General features: G+C 45.6%; 1 protein-coding gene across 12 annotated transcripts in view; it reads left to right on the plus strand.

Moving 5' to 3' along the window:
• DOCK4 (dedicator of cytokinesis 4) overlaps nt 1-12439 on the plus strand; it is a 627777-nt gene that overhangs the window by 557580 nt on the left and 57758 nt on the right. The window lies entirely within an intron of this gene.

Genomic DNA, 12439 nt, shown 5'->3' on the forward strand with positions numbered 1-12439 from the left:
GCCGTCATGCAGGCCAAAGGAGAGGGGAGGAGCAGAGGATCCCTTTGAAGTGAGGAGAAGCAGACAGGAGCACAGCCCCCCTTCTCCAACCATCAGAAAGAAGCCGCAACCAGTGTCTTTCCCACGCAGCAGGCAGGCTGCCCAGGCCAGACAAACCCCTCTCTCCCTCCAAACTAGAACTGAGGAAGAGGGCCAGTTACATCAAATGCAAGCATACAGAGGCCAACAGGGGGAGAGAGGAGCAGTGCTGAGTGAACTGCCCCAGTTCAGAGGAAAGTTCGATGGGGACTGATTTTATCAGTCAAACACAAAAAAGTGCAAAGTTTATATATTAACCTGGGATTCCTCATTATAGGATTACACTTAAAAATCATTTTGCTATTGTAGTCTGTGTTTTGTGAGATTCATGTTTGCTTCTCTTATGGAATGACTAATTGGGAGCCATTGTGGCAACCACATGGATTTTGAATATGAAGACAAATGTAAACATTTAGTTCTTTTCCATCTAAACTGGTACTTTTCGGTTTTTAATTTTTTCAATAAAAATCTGATTAAATATTGTTTGGGGTATGCATCTAACAAAAAGGATATTTAACTGGCTCTAGTTATGCATACAACAAACAAAGATCAAAATTATTCTTGAAAGAAACAAAATTCAAATAACTGCAAGTACTCTAATATATTGTTTTATTTTTGGAATTAATATTAATGCATCTTTAGTTTCTCCTGAATTCGTTTTCAAGAGTACTTCTGTTTTAGAACTCCTCCAAAATAAAAGGGTGGGGCATTTTTTACCCTGCATTTTTAATAGCTAGGGATGGAGTGTAATTGAAAATAGAAGACAAAAGCAGAGAGGCTGCCCCATTAAAGAGCACATCCATGGATTTAGGAGAGTTGTTGGGAGGCTACCCCCTTTGCCAGAGCGGTTGCTAGTGCACTTTTTCAGAACAAGCCTGAACAATCAAATTGCCCAGGTAACCGCTTACTTGGACATCCCAAACCAGCTCTCTGAGTGGTTCCGAGTAGCAATAAAAGTCGACAGTGGATTGCGCGCCAACAACATGAAAGAGCAACCAGAAACGAAAGGGAGCAACTCGACCTGAAACCAGCCCTCCCTCAAAGCCTGCTGAAGTGCTACAGATGTGGGGGGAAGGGCCACATGGTATCTGTGTGCACGACCCCAGCCCCAAGGCCTAGACCAGAGCCACCACCCAGGGCACAGCTAGAACAAGGCTCCAAACGAGCCACCAACAGGTCCCGGAGGGCCCTCCGGACTGAAGAGGTCCTTTCCCACCCAGCCGAAGGGGAGGGAACACCAGGCAACGATGACCAGTTGCCAGAATCCTATGATAGCGAGGACGAGGGTGAAAACGACCCAATGGTGAGGGAACCAGTACACCCTTTCGTTTTCCCAATATGCCTCACAGCCCCAAAAACAGGGACCCAGGGGGCCTTTCAAGCCCTGATAGACTCAGGCTGCACTTGATGCTTGATCAACTTAACCACACTCCTGAAACTGGGGATCAGAGCAAAAAGACTGACCCACCCAATCCAGTTCGAACAGGTTGATGGGTCCCTGATGGGGGGAGCCTATGCCACTCACCTGACTGAACCAGTGAGGCTAGAGCTAGTGGATCACTGGGAAGTAATTCGATTCGTAATAGCCCCCAAAATGACAGATCCAGTCATACTGGGACTCTCGTGGCTAGACAAGTGGGGACCGACCATCTGGTGACAAGAGGGTACCCACAGACTGAGAATAGCAAAGGGGCCCCAACCCCTCCTGCACCAGCAAGCAGAAATACCGCCCATGCAGGAAACCCTCCAAAAGAGCACACCAGAACAACTAGCAGCCACATTCGACAAAACCCCAGAGACCGAACAGATCCCAAAGGAATATGCAGAAGTATTCAGCGAGGCTGAGTGCAACATCCTGCCTCCCCACCACGAGGCAGATTGCGCCATCGAAATCATCCCTGGGGCGAAACTACCTAAACCCAAACTGTATGCCATGACGCCCCGTGAAATGCAAGAAATGCGGAACTACATAGACAAGAACCTACAAAGGGGTTTCATTGAGCCAGCCAAACCACGGGTCGCAGCACTGGTCCTCTTCAAAGAGAAGAAAGACGGCTCTATGCGTCTGGTGGTTGATTTTAGAGATTTTAATGCTCTCTGCATACACAACTTATATCCCCTTCCCCTCATGAAAGACATGCTAGCCCACCTGGCCAAAGGGAAAGTTTTCACCAAACTAGACCTCCGCAAAGCCTACTACCGGATACACATCAGGGAAGGAGATGAGTGGAAAACAGCATTCAACTGCCCCCAAGGGAGTTTCCAATTTAAAGTGATGCCATTTGGACTGCAGGGAGCCCCGGCGGTGTTCATCCAATTGATAAATGAGGTTCTGCATGAGCACCTCTATAAGGGGGTCCTCGTCTACCTAGATGACATTCTCATTTACACGGAAACCATAGACGAACACATACCCCTCGTCCGCCAAGTGCTGGAAAAACTGCTGGGGGCGAACGTATATGTCAAGCTATCAAAATGCGAGTTCCACCAGTCATGGCTAGACTACTTAGGCTATCAAGTGTCAAACGAGGGGATATAAATGGACCCAGCCAAAGTACAATCAGTCCTAAACTGGCAACCCCCTCGCACCCGCAGACAACTGCAAAGCTTCCTGGGGTTCACGAACTTCTACAGACAATTCATTTTCTCTTTTGCAAGAATTGCTAAACCTCTGATGGACCTCCTAAAAACAGGGAGTCCAGCAACAAAACCCCGCCTAAGACAACCTCTACAGTGGGACCTGACCTGCCAACAAGCATTTGAAACACTAAAAGAAATGTTTGCAAAGGAACCTGTCAGGTATGCTTCCTTCAGTATCCAGGAAAGAAAAACCCAAACTCAAGCATCTTGAAGAATTTGGTACTTTTACTGAATATGAAAAGATTAACAACCCAGGAAAAGCTGGAAGTGAGCAAAACGCGTGAAATGCATCTACTAAGCTTCTTCCCCCCCTCGTGTTTATAAATCATCATCCAATCCAAAGGTCTTCCAAAGGTCAGGTGGCAACACGTCTGGCAGCGTCATTCATCAGGAATTTCGGACAGTTGGTCAGCCATCCCCTTTTGAAAATTTAGTTTCGTTTCTTACGAAGCCCCTCCTACAAAGACAAAACCAACTCCTGCTCCCTTCCCCCCCTTAGCTCCAGACTAATCCCTCCCCCGTTTCTTATGGCAGCTGAAGCAGGCAAGCTGAGGCTGACATTCAGCCCCCCTTGGAGAAGAGACGTTAGTCCTAAATAAAAGAAAAGAAAAGAGAGAGAAACAGAATATATACAATAATTATGGTTTATCTGGGTATTTGGCATAGAATTGTTGTATTTTCTTGGGAGCTCGGACATCCCGTTTATTTACCCATTCAGCCTGAGATAGAGGAAAATGTTTCCAGGCAATCAGATATTGGACTTTACCATGGTGTTTTCTAGAGTCCAAGATTTCCTTAACCTCAAAATGTTGCTCCCCCTCTATGAGAATGGGAATTGGAGGGGTGCTTTGATCAGCCCTTAGAGGAGATGAGTGTTCAGGTTTCAATAAACTAACATGAAATACAGGATGTATTCGTCTCAAGGTTTTTGGCAATTCCAATTCAACTGTCACTGGATTAATCAGTCTAATCACACGGAATGGTCCTACATACTTAGGCCCCAGCTTTTTGGACTTCTGGGTGGTTTGCAAGTATTTGGTAGACAAATAGACTTTATCCCCCACTTTATAAATGTGAGCTGGGGACCTTTTCTTATCGGCTTGTGCCTTATGAGCTCGATGTGCCTCATCTAATGCCTTCCGAGTCACTGCCCAGGTGCTCCTTAGTTGTTCAATCCAATCCATCAAGGAGGGATTTTGGGGATCATCTTGAGGTAACTCGGGAATGGGTACAAAATCCTGGCCCGATGCTACCTTAAAAGGGGTGAATCTGGTGCTACTGTGTACAGAATTGTTATATGCCACTTCTGCAAATGGCAACAAGTCTACCCAATTGTCCTGTTGGTAATTTACGTAACACCTAAGGTATTGTTCGAGCACCCCATTGGTTCTTTCACAAGCCCCATTTGTCTGAGGGTGGTGACTGGAACTCAACCCCTGTGCGGAGCCTATCAATTTCAAAAATTCTCTCCAGAAACTGGAAGTAAATTGCACACCCCTGTCAGAAATTATTCTTTTTGGAGACCCATGTAGTCGGTAAATCTGCCGAATAAACAATTTTGCGAGGGTTTTTGCTGAAGGGATCTTTGAGCAAGGTATGAAATGTACTTGTTTGGAAAACAAATCAGTTACTACCCAAATGACAGTGCAGCCCTCACTGTCTGGTAAGTCCACAATAAAATCCATAGATATTTCCTTCCATGGGGCGTTCGGTCTAGCCACACTTTGCAGTAATCCAGGGGATTTTCCTGGAGGTCTTTTAGCCAAGGCACATACTGGACAGCTAGCCACATATGCCTGTATGTCCTTTTTTAGTGCAGGCCACCAAAACTGTCTCTTAACAAGATGTAAAGTCTTGACAAACGCAAAGTGTCCTGCGGCTTTGGCATCATGCGCATATTTCAATATGGTTGGCCTTAATATGGTCGGAACATACAATTTCGATCCAACCCAAGCTAGTCCGTCGCATTCATTCGAGTGTGCATTCATTCGAGTGGATTTTAAACCACTCGTCAGCTTTTAGCGCTTCTCGTAACTTTTCGAGTAAATCCCCCGAGAGTTCTGGATCGGTTTTACTCTGCACTCTGGTAGTGACAGGTGTTGCCAATTGCGTTAAGGGGATCATTGGTTGAACCACTTCCTTCTTTATGCTGTTGTACTGTGGCAATCTGGAAAGTGCGTCCGCCATGAAATTTTTTCCCCCAGGAAGGTAACGTAAAGTGAAATTGAATCGCTTGAAATGTTGGGCCCAGCGTGCCTGTTTGGGTGACAATTTGCGTGGTGTTTTTAATGCTTCTAGATTCTTATGGTCAGTCCACACCTCGAAAGGGTGTTTCGCCCCTTCTAAAAATTGTCTCCATGTTAACAGCGCCCATCTAACTGCAAATGCTTCTTTCTCCCATATGGCCCATCTCCTTTCTGTCTCGGATAGTTTACGGGATGTGTAAGCGCAGGGTTGTAATATTCCATTCTCATTCTTTTGCAAGAGTATTGTTCCTACGGCGACGTCGCTAGCATCAGCTTGTACTACAAAAGGTTGTTCTATGTCGGGGTGTTTGAGCACAGGTTCAGCTGCAAACAATCGTTTTCAGTTTTTCGAAAGCGGCCTGACAGTCCATAGTCCATTCTAGTGGTTTCGAGGGTTTGGGTTTTACTTCCCCTTTGGTTTTGAGGAAGTTTGTAATTGGCAGTGCGATTTTTGCGAAAGAGGGGATAAATTGTCTATAAAAATTAGCAAACCCTAAGAAACTCTGCAACTGTTTACGGGTGCGTGGTGCGGCCCATTCCATTACTGCCCGGACCTTTTCCGGGTCCATCTCTATTCCCTCATGCGATATACGATATCCAAGATAGTCGATTTTGTCTTGATGGAATTCACATTTAGAAAGTTTGGCATAGAGTTCAGCTGCTCTGAGTTTATTCAAGACCGCTCGAACCAATCTTACATGGTCGGCCATGTTGTCAGAATAAATTAGAATATCGTCCAAATAGACCAACACCCCCTTATATAGATGCTCATGCAGCACTTCGTTGATCAACTGCATGAATACAGCCGGGGCCCCCTGTAGTCCAAAAGGGAGTACTCTAAATTGGAAACATCCCAGTGGGCAATTAAATGCTGTCTTCCATTCATCTCCCTCTTTTATTCTCACTTGGTAGTATGCCTCTCTTAAATCAAGTTTGGTAAAAAAATTTCCCTTCCCTAAATGGGCCAACATGTCCTTCATAAGTGGGAGGGGATAGACATTTTCCACGCAAATGGCGTTCATGTTTCTATAATCAACAACTAATCTGAAGGATCCATCTTTCTTTTCGCGGAACATTACTGGCGCTGCCACCTTGGGTTTGGCTCGTTCGATAAATCCCCGTTCTAAGTTTTTGTCAATAAAATTTCGCAATTCCCCCAATTCTCGAGGTGTCATGGGGTATATTTTTGGTTTGGGAAGCTTCACCCCTGGGAGTATTTCAATGGTGCAGTCAGTGGCCCTGTGGGGAGGCAGAGCATCCGATGCTTTTTCACTAAACACTTCCTTGAGGTCCCAATATTCCTTTGGAATTTTCTCTTCTCCCTCAATATAGTTAATGGCTACTGCTGCCCCTTCTGGTCTTATGTCGTCCCTTAGGGAGGGGCCTTCCTTTTCCGGAGTTGGTTCTGCCGTATGGATGCGCAGGACCCCCGTTTTCCAATTTACTCGTGGGTTCCATTTACGAAGCCAGGGCGGTCCTAGAATCAGGGGCCTTTCCATGCCAGGTGCTACGATAAAGCTGAGCTTCTCTACATGATTCCCCAATTGTAGTTCAAGGGGTTCGGTCATAAAACTAGCTGGGCTCCCTCCTGCAATCGACCGATCTAATTGACAAAATGCAATGGGTCTTTTTAAAGTTTTCAGTCTCAGTCCCATTTCCTCCACTACTTTGGGGCTAATTATGCACCTAGTGCACCCCGAGTCCAACAGGGCTAACAATTGCGCGTGAGTTCCTGTGGAGGGCACCCTTACTTCTACGGGGATGAGTAAAGGTTCTTCCGTGTGACTCACCCGTTCGTCGGTGTCAGAGTCGGAGTCCGTCTCGCTGTCGTCATCATTGGTCGGAGTTCCAACTCACCCTGGTTACGGGGAGTGAACTCAACGACTTCTCCTTTCAGGGCGGTGCCACGGGTTTTGGTGGGTGTTTTATCGCTTTTCTTTTGGCTGGCCCCGGTGGCTTTTGGCGGTGGTTTGGAGAAACATTCGGCCGCCCGGTGACCCTCCTTCCCACATTTCAAACAGGTGAAGGGCTTTGACTTGGGTTTGAATTCGGTCTTCCCGCCAGTCATCTTGGCCGCCCCCTTATGGTAGAAAGAGGATGACTGGTCCCCCATCCGCCTTCCTCGGAGTTCGCTCCGTTTCAGCTCGATCTCCACATCCTCAGCTACTATGTACCATCTATCCAAATCATCGGGGACCCCCATGCTCCTGCAGTCTCGATATATCTCTTCATTCAATCCATCTTTGAAACTCTCCAAAAGAGCCATTTCTGACCAGCCTGTCATATAAGGTGCCAGTTCACGAAACTCTTGGATATACTCTGCCACCGGCCTCCGGCCCTGCTGAATGCTCTTCATTCTGAGTCTCGCCTTTCGTTCAGCTAAATGGTCTTCAAAACGCCTTCTAAGGGCCCTCATGAACTGGTTGTAATTTCTCAGCAAGGGGGAGTTGTTATTGTGGAGAACCACCATCCACTCAGCCGCTACTCCCTCTAGGGCATTCGCAACACTTCTGACTTTAGCCGCCTCTGTTTCGTAGTCCTCCCCCCAATCCTGCATGTGGTTCCACACTTGGGTCAGGAAAAATCCCAAGGTTTTAGGATTTCCATCAAACTTCCCAGGAAGGGGGGGGGGGTTTGGGCTTTTTTCGTCTGCGGGGGGGGGCCTGCAGGGCTGGGGTTCTCTGGCCGGCTGCATCTCTTCCTTGAGCTGCCGAAACCTGGGATGTTCCCTCCTCAAACTCTTCCTCTCCCCCGCTGGCTGTCTCTTCGGGCTCCCCCCTGGGTTCTGCTTCCCCCTTCTCCACAGGAGTTTCAAAAGACTCACGGTTTTTTCTGCTTTCTTCCACATCACGGATAAGCTGCAAGGCTTGATCTATCATGAGACGTTCCTTCTGCTGTTGCATCCACACTGCCTCCCTTTTATGGGGTCTGGAAGTCGTCACTCCCTGGGGATTCTCCCCCCAGTCCGGCAGTCTCCCCACTCCTTTGGACCATCTAGCTTCCTCCGGCTCCAAACGGAGTTTTTCCAACCATTCTGCAGTTTCTCTTTCTGACTGGAGGGCGGTTGAACTCGCTGCCCCCATCTTCCCTTCTTCATCACTCCCTCGATCTGACATACTTTGGATTTTCAGTCCCCTCGGGTTTTGTCCGGGATGACTGGTTGTGACTTCCAGCTTAATGTCAGGTATGCTTCCTTCAGTATCCAGGAAAGAAAAACCCAAACTCAAGCATTTTGAAGAATTTGGTACTTTTACTGAATATGAAAAGATTAACAACCCAGGAAAAGCTGGAAGTGAGCAAAACGCGCGAAATGCATCTACTAAGCTTCTTCCCCCCCTCGTGTTTATAAATCATCATCCAATCCAAAGGTCTTCCAAAGGCCAGGTGGCAACACGTCTGGCAGCGTCATTCATCAGGAATGTCGGACAGTTGGTCAGCCATCCCCTTTTGAAAATTTAGTTTCGTTTCTTACGAAGCCCCTCCTACAAAGACAAAACCAACTCCTGCTTCCCCCCCTTAGCTCCAGACTAATCCTCCCCTGTTTCTTATGGCAGCTGAAGCAGGCAAGCTGAGGCTGACAGAACCGGTCTTAAAGCATCCTGACCCCGAACAACCCTTCATCATCCAAGCAGATGCCAGCGATGTGGCAGTGGGGGCCATGCTACTCCAAAAGAATAGCCAAGGGAATCTACAACCTTGTGCCTACACATCCTGCAAACTCACCGACACAGAAAGACGATGGGCGGCGTGGGAAAAGGAAGTGTTCGCAGTGAGATGGGCACTGTTGACCTGGCGACACCTGCTAGAAGGAGGCCAGAAACCGTTCGAAGTTTGGACTGACCATAAGAACCTGGAGGCCCTCAGGAGCCCATGGAAGTTGTCGCCCAGGCAAGTACTGTGGGCCCAATACTTCAATCGTTTCAACTTTGAGCTGAAACACATCCCGGGGGGGGGGAACTTTCTGGCTGATGCCCTCTCCCGAATGCCTCAATACAACAGTGAGCAGGAGCAGGTACTGAATGCCATCATCCCCTCTGCCCATGGAGTAGGTCAAGTAATCACCAGACGGCAACGTTGTGACCAGCAAGGCCAACCTGCAAATGACTTAACGACAAGACTCAAAACTGAAACATCGGCGGACCCCTGGTTCCGAGACAACCAACATCTCTTAACAAAAAGGGATGACCTAGCATGGAAGGGAACAAAACTCTATGTCCCAGAGACTCTACGCACCCTGATCCTCAAGAGAAGCCACGACATTAAACCAGTGGGACATTTTGGCTTCCTAAAGACTCTGCACTTAGTATGAAGAAAGTTTTGGTGGCCCCCACATGAGAAAAGATGTAGACGGTTATGTGAAAAGTTGTACCATCTGTGCCATGACGAAAAAACGACCGGGAAGACCTCCCGGGCTGCTGCAGCCAGTAGCTGAACTGACAAGGCCATCAGAGGAGATTGCAATGGACTTTATAGTAGAACTACCAAGGAGTGGTGGAAACACAGTGATCTGGACTGTAATAGACTTATTCTCCAAACAGGCACATTTCATACCGTGCAGCAGGCTACCCTCAGCCCGCCAGTTGTCCAAACTGTTCCTAAAACACATCTACCGCCTGCATGGAGTACCCAGAAGAATCATCTCCGATTGAGGTGTCCAGTTCACAGCAAAATTCTGGAGAGAATTCCTACGGTCCATAGGGTCATCCCAAGGCCTCAGCTCAGCGTTTCACCCGAGCACCAATTGGGGGGGGGATGGAGAGACTGAATGCCATGACAGAGCAGTACCTGAGGTGCTACGTGAACTATCAGCAGTCCAATTGGGCGGACCTCCTGTCTTTTGCTGAGGTTGCGTGTAATAATGCTGTTCACAGTAGCATGGGGCTAACCCCGTTTAAGATAGTGAGTGGCATGGACTTTGTCCCAATGCCTGAGTACCTAAGGAAGCCTCCCTCCTCAGTCAGCTTGACTGAATGGATGGCGACACTGAAAGCAACCTGGGAGAATGTCAAAAAAGTGCTAGCTAAGGCAGCACAAACCTATAAGAAACAGGCAGACAAACACCAAGCTCCCCAAAGGCCTTTTCAATTGAGGGAGAAAGTTTACCTCTCTACAAAATATTTGAGGTTAAAACTTCCTAGCAAGAAATTGGGACCAAAATTTATAGGACCATTCCCCATAGTAAAGATAATCAACCCAGTCAGAGTGCAATTGAAGTTGCCCCGATTGCTAGGGAAGATACACCTGGTATTCCATAGTAGCCTCTTAAAACCCGTGGTCAGATCGACCCTGAGGCCACTAGCCCGTGAGCCCCCAGGCCCCGTGGTCATAGGGGGCCAGACCCATTATGAGGTGCAGCAAATCCTCAATTCGAGGTGGCACAGGAGGCAACTCCAATATTTAATCAAGTGGAAGGGTTACCCCTTATCAGAGGCATCTTGGGTAAAGAGTCGAAACATCCAGACTGATCGCCTTATAGCCAAATTTCATGCAGAAAATCCAAACAAGCCTGGTGGGGGGTCACATCCCTAAAGTCTACATCTGTACTCAAATTGTTTCGCTTTGTGCAGGTTGCCCTCGGGAAGTGAGGGGAGCCGAATGTCAACTTGCAAAGCTTTCAAGTTGCCATGAACAGGAGGGAGGGAGACCTGAAGTGAATTCCATACATTTTTCTGATCGCAATCAGAAGGAGGGTGTTAGGTTTCACAGCCAGCCAAAGTGGTTAATTGGAGAATGTGATTTATGACATGGCCAGGGGGGAGGGGAGAGACAGGGTCATAGGGGAACGTAAATCTATGGGGGGTCAGTCCTGACTGCATCCGAGTATTGCCGGAATGGTGCTCCAAATAAATCACTATATTTCCTTTGAAGTTTGGATCATGGCTCATGAATTAATTAGGGCATCTTTCGGAAACTTGACAGGTAGTCTTTGTTTAATAACTGCAATTGGGACTGGCAATTCAATCATTAAGTGAAGCAGTAGCTAAGTGAAACTGTGTTTCTGCTAATATCTTACTTCAGTTTTCCTTTGCTTTACAGACAGTGTTGTCAATACCAGGATTGCTTGTAAAGTTACTTTTTCATTACCGTTTTAACTATGAACAGTCACTATCCAAGGCAGTTGCTAAGGACTAGCATACCTCTATATGCTAAGAAACTTATTTTCATTCTGTGTTCAATAAAGATTTACACAAACACTTTATAATTTCTATATATATAATATTTTCTTTTTATGTTCAGTGTATCTAAATAATATGTGCTCTTGGTATTTCCTTGCACACTTTCTTCCATCACAACTACTCTCCTCATGCAAGTATAGTATTTTTCTTTATGATTTCATGATGGTTGATAACCAGTGACAATTTAATAAATACAATACATCAAAGATGTGGAAATCTTATTTATAACTGCACAACTTTATGTTCCTACAGTAGCAGAAAAGGTAAATAAAAAATCACACTTCAAGTGAAGCATATATTATTGGATTTTTTTTTAAAAAAAGAATTCATAAATGGGCATTGGAATAAAAGTGGGATTTAGCAACATCAGAATATTCTTGTAAATGGCCATAAGTAAAAATCACTTGAGAGTAATTTCTTTATATGATTAATTATGCTTTACTAATCGATTTACTTTCTCAATTTTAATGTAAATAAAATATCTCTTTCAGATCATAGTTATGTTTTTTCATATGAGCTGGTGTGAAAACAGCTGAAAACAGACTACAGATTGCCTCGATTTATAACCATTCATTTAATGACTATTCAAAGTTATGTCGGTGTGAAAAGAGTGATTCATAACAATTGCAGCATCCTAGCAGTCATGTATCAGAATTGGGGCATTTGATAACTGGCATGTATTTATGATGGTTATAGCAGCCTGGAATTTCCTGATTGCCTTCTCAGGGGCTTTTGACAAGCAAAATCTATGGGGGAAGTGGGATTCCCTTAAAGACCAGTGTGAAAAATATCATAAAATTGGATGCATCCCACTTAACTACTGTGTTGCTTAGTGACAGAAGTCCCATTCTTGATCAGAAAGCAAAAACTATCTGTGTGTGTTCTATTTTTCCCACTGATTTTATCAGTCAAACACAAAAAAGTGCAAAGTTTATATATTAACCTGGGATCCCTCATTATAGGATTACACTTAAAAATCATTTTGCTATTGTAGTCTGTGTTTTGTGAGATTCATGTTTGCTTCTCTTATGGAATGACTAATTGGGAGCCATTGTGGCAACCACATGGATTTTGAATATGAAGACAAATGTAAACATTTAGTTCTTTTCCATCTAAACTGGTACTTTTCGGTTTTTAATTTTTTCAATAAAAATCTGATTAAATATTGTTTGGGGTATGCATCTAACAAAAAGGATATTTAACTGGCTCTAGTTATGCATACAACAAACAAAGATCAAAATTATTCTTGAAAGAAACAAAATTCAAATAACTGCAAGTACTCTAATATATTGTTTTATT

This window comes from Pantherophis guttatus, chromosome 7 (genome assembly GCF_059756535.1).
Source record: "Pantherophis guttatus breed Tessera chromosome 7, ASM5975653v1, whole genome shotgun sequence".
In the NCBI taxonomy this organism is placed as follows: Eukaryota; Metazoa; Chordata; class Lepidosauria; order Squamata; family Colubridae; genus Pantherophis; species Pantherophis guttatus.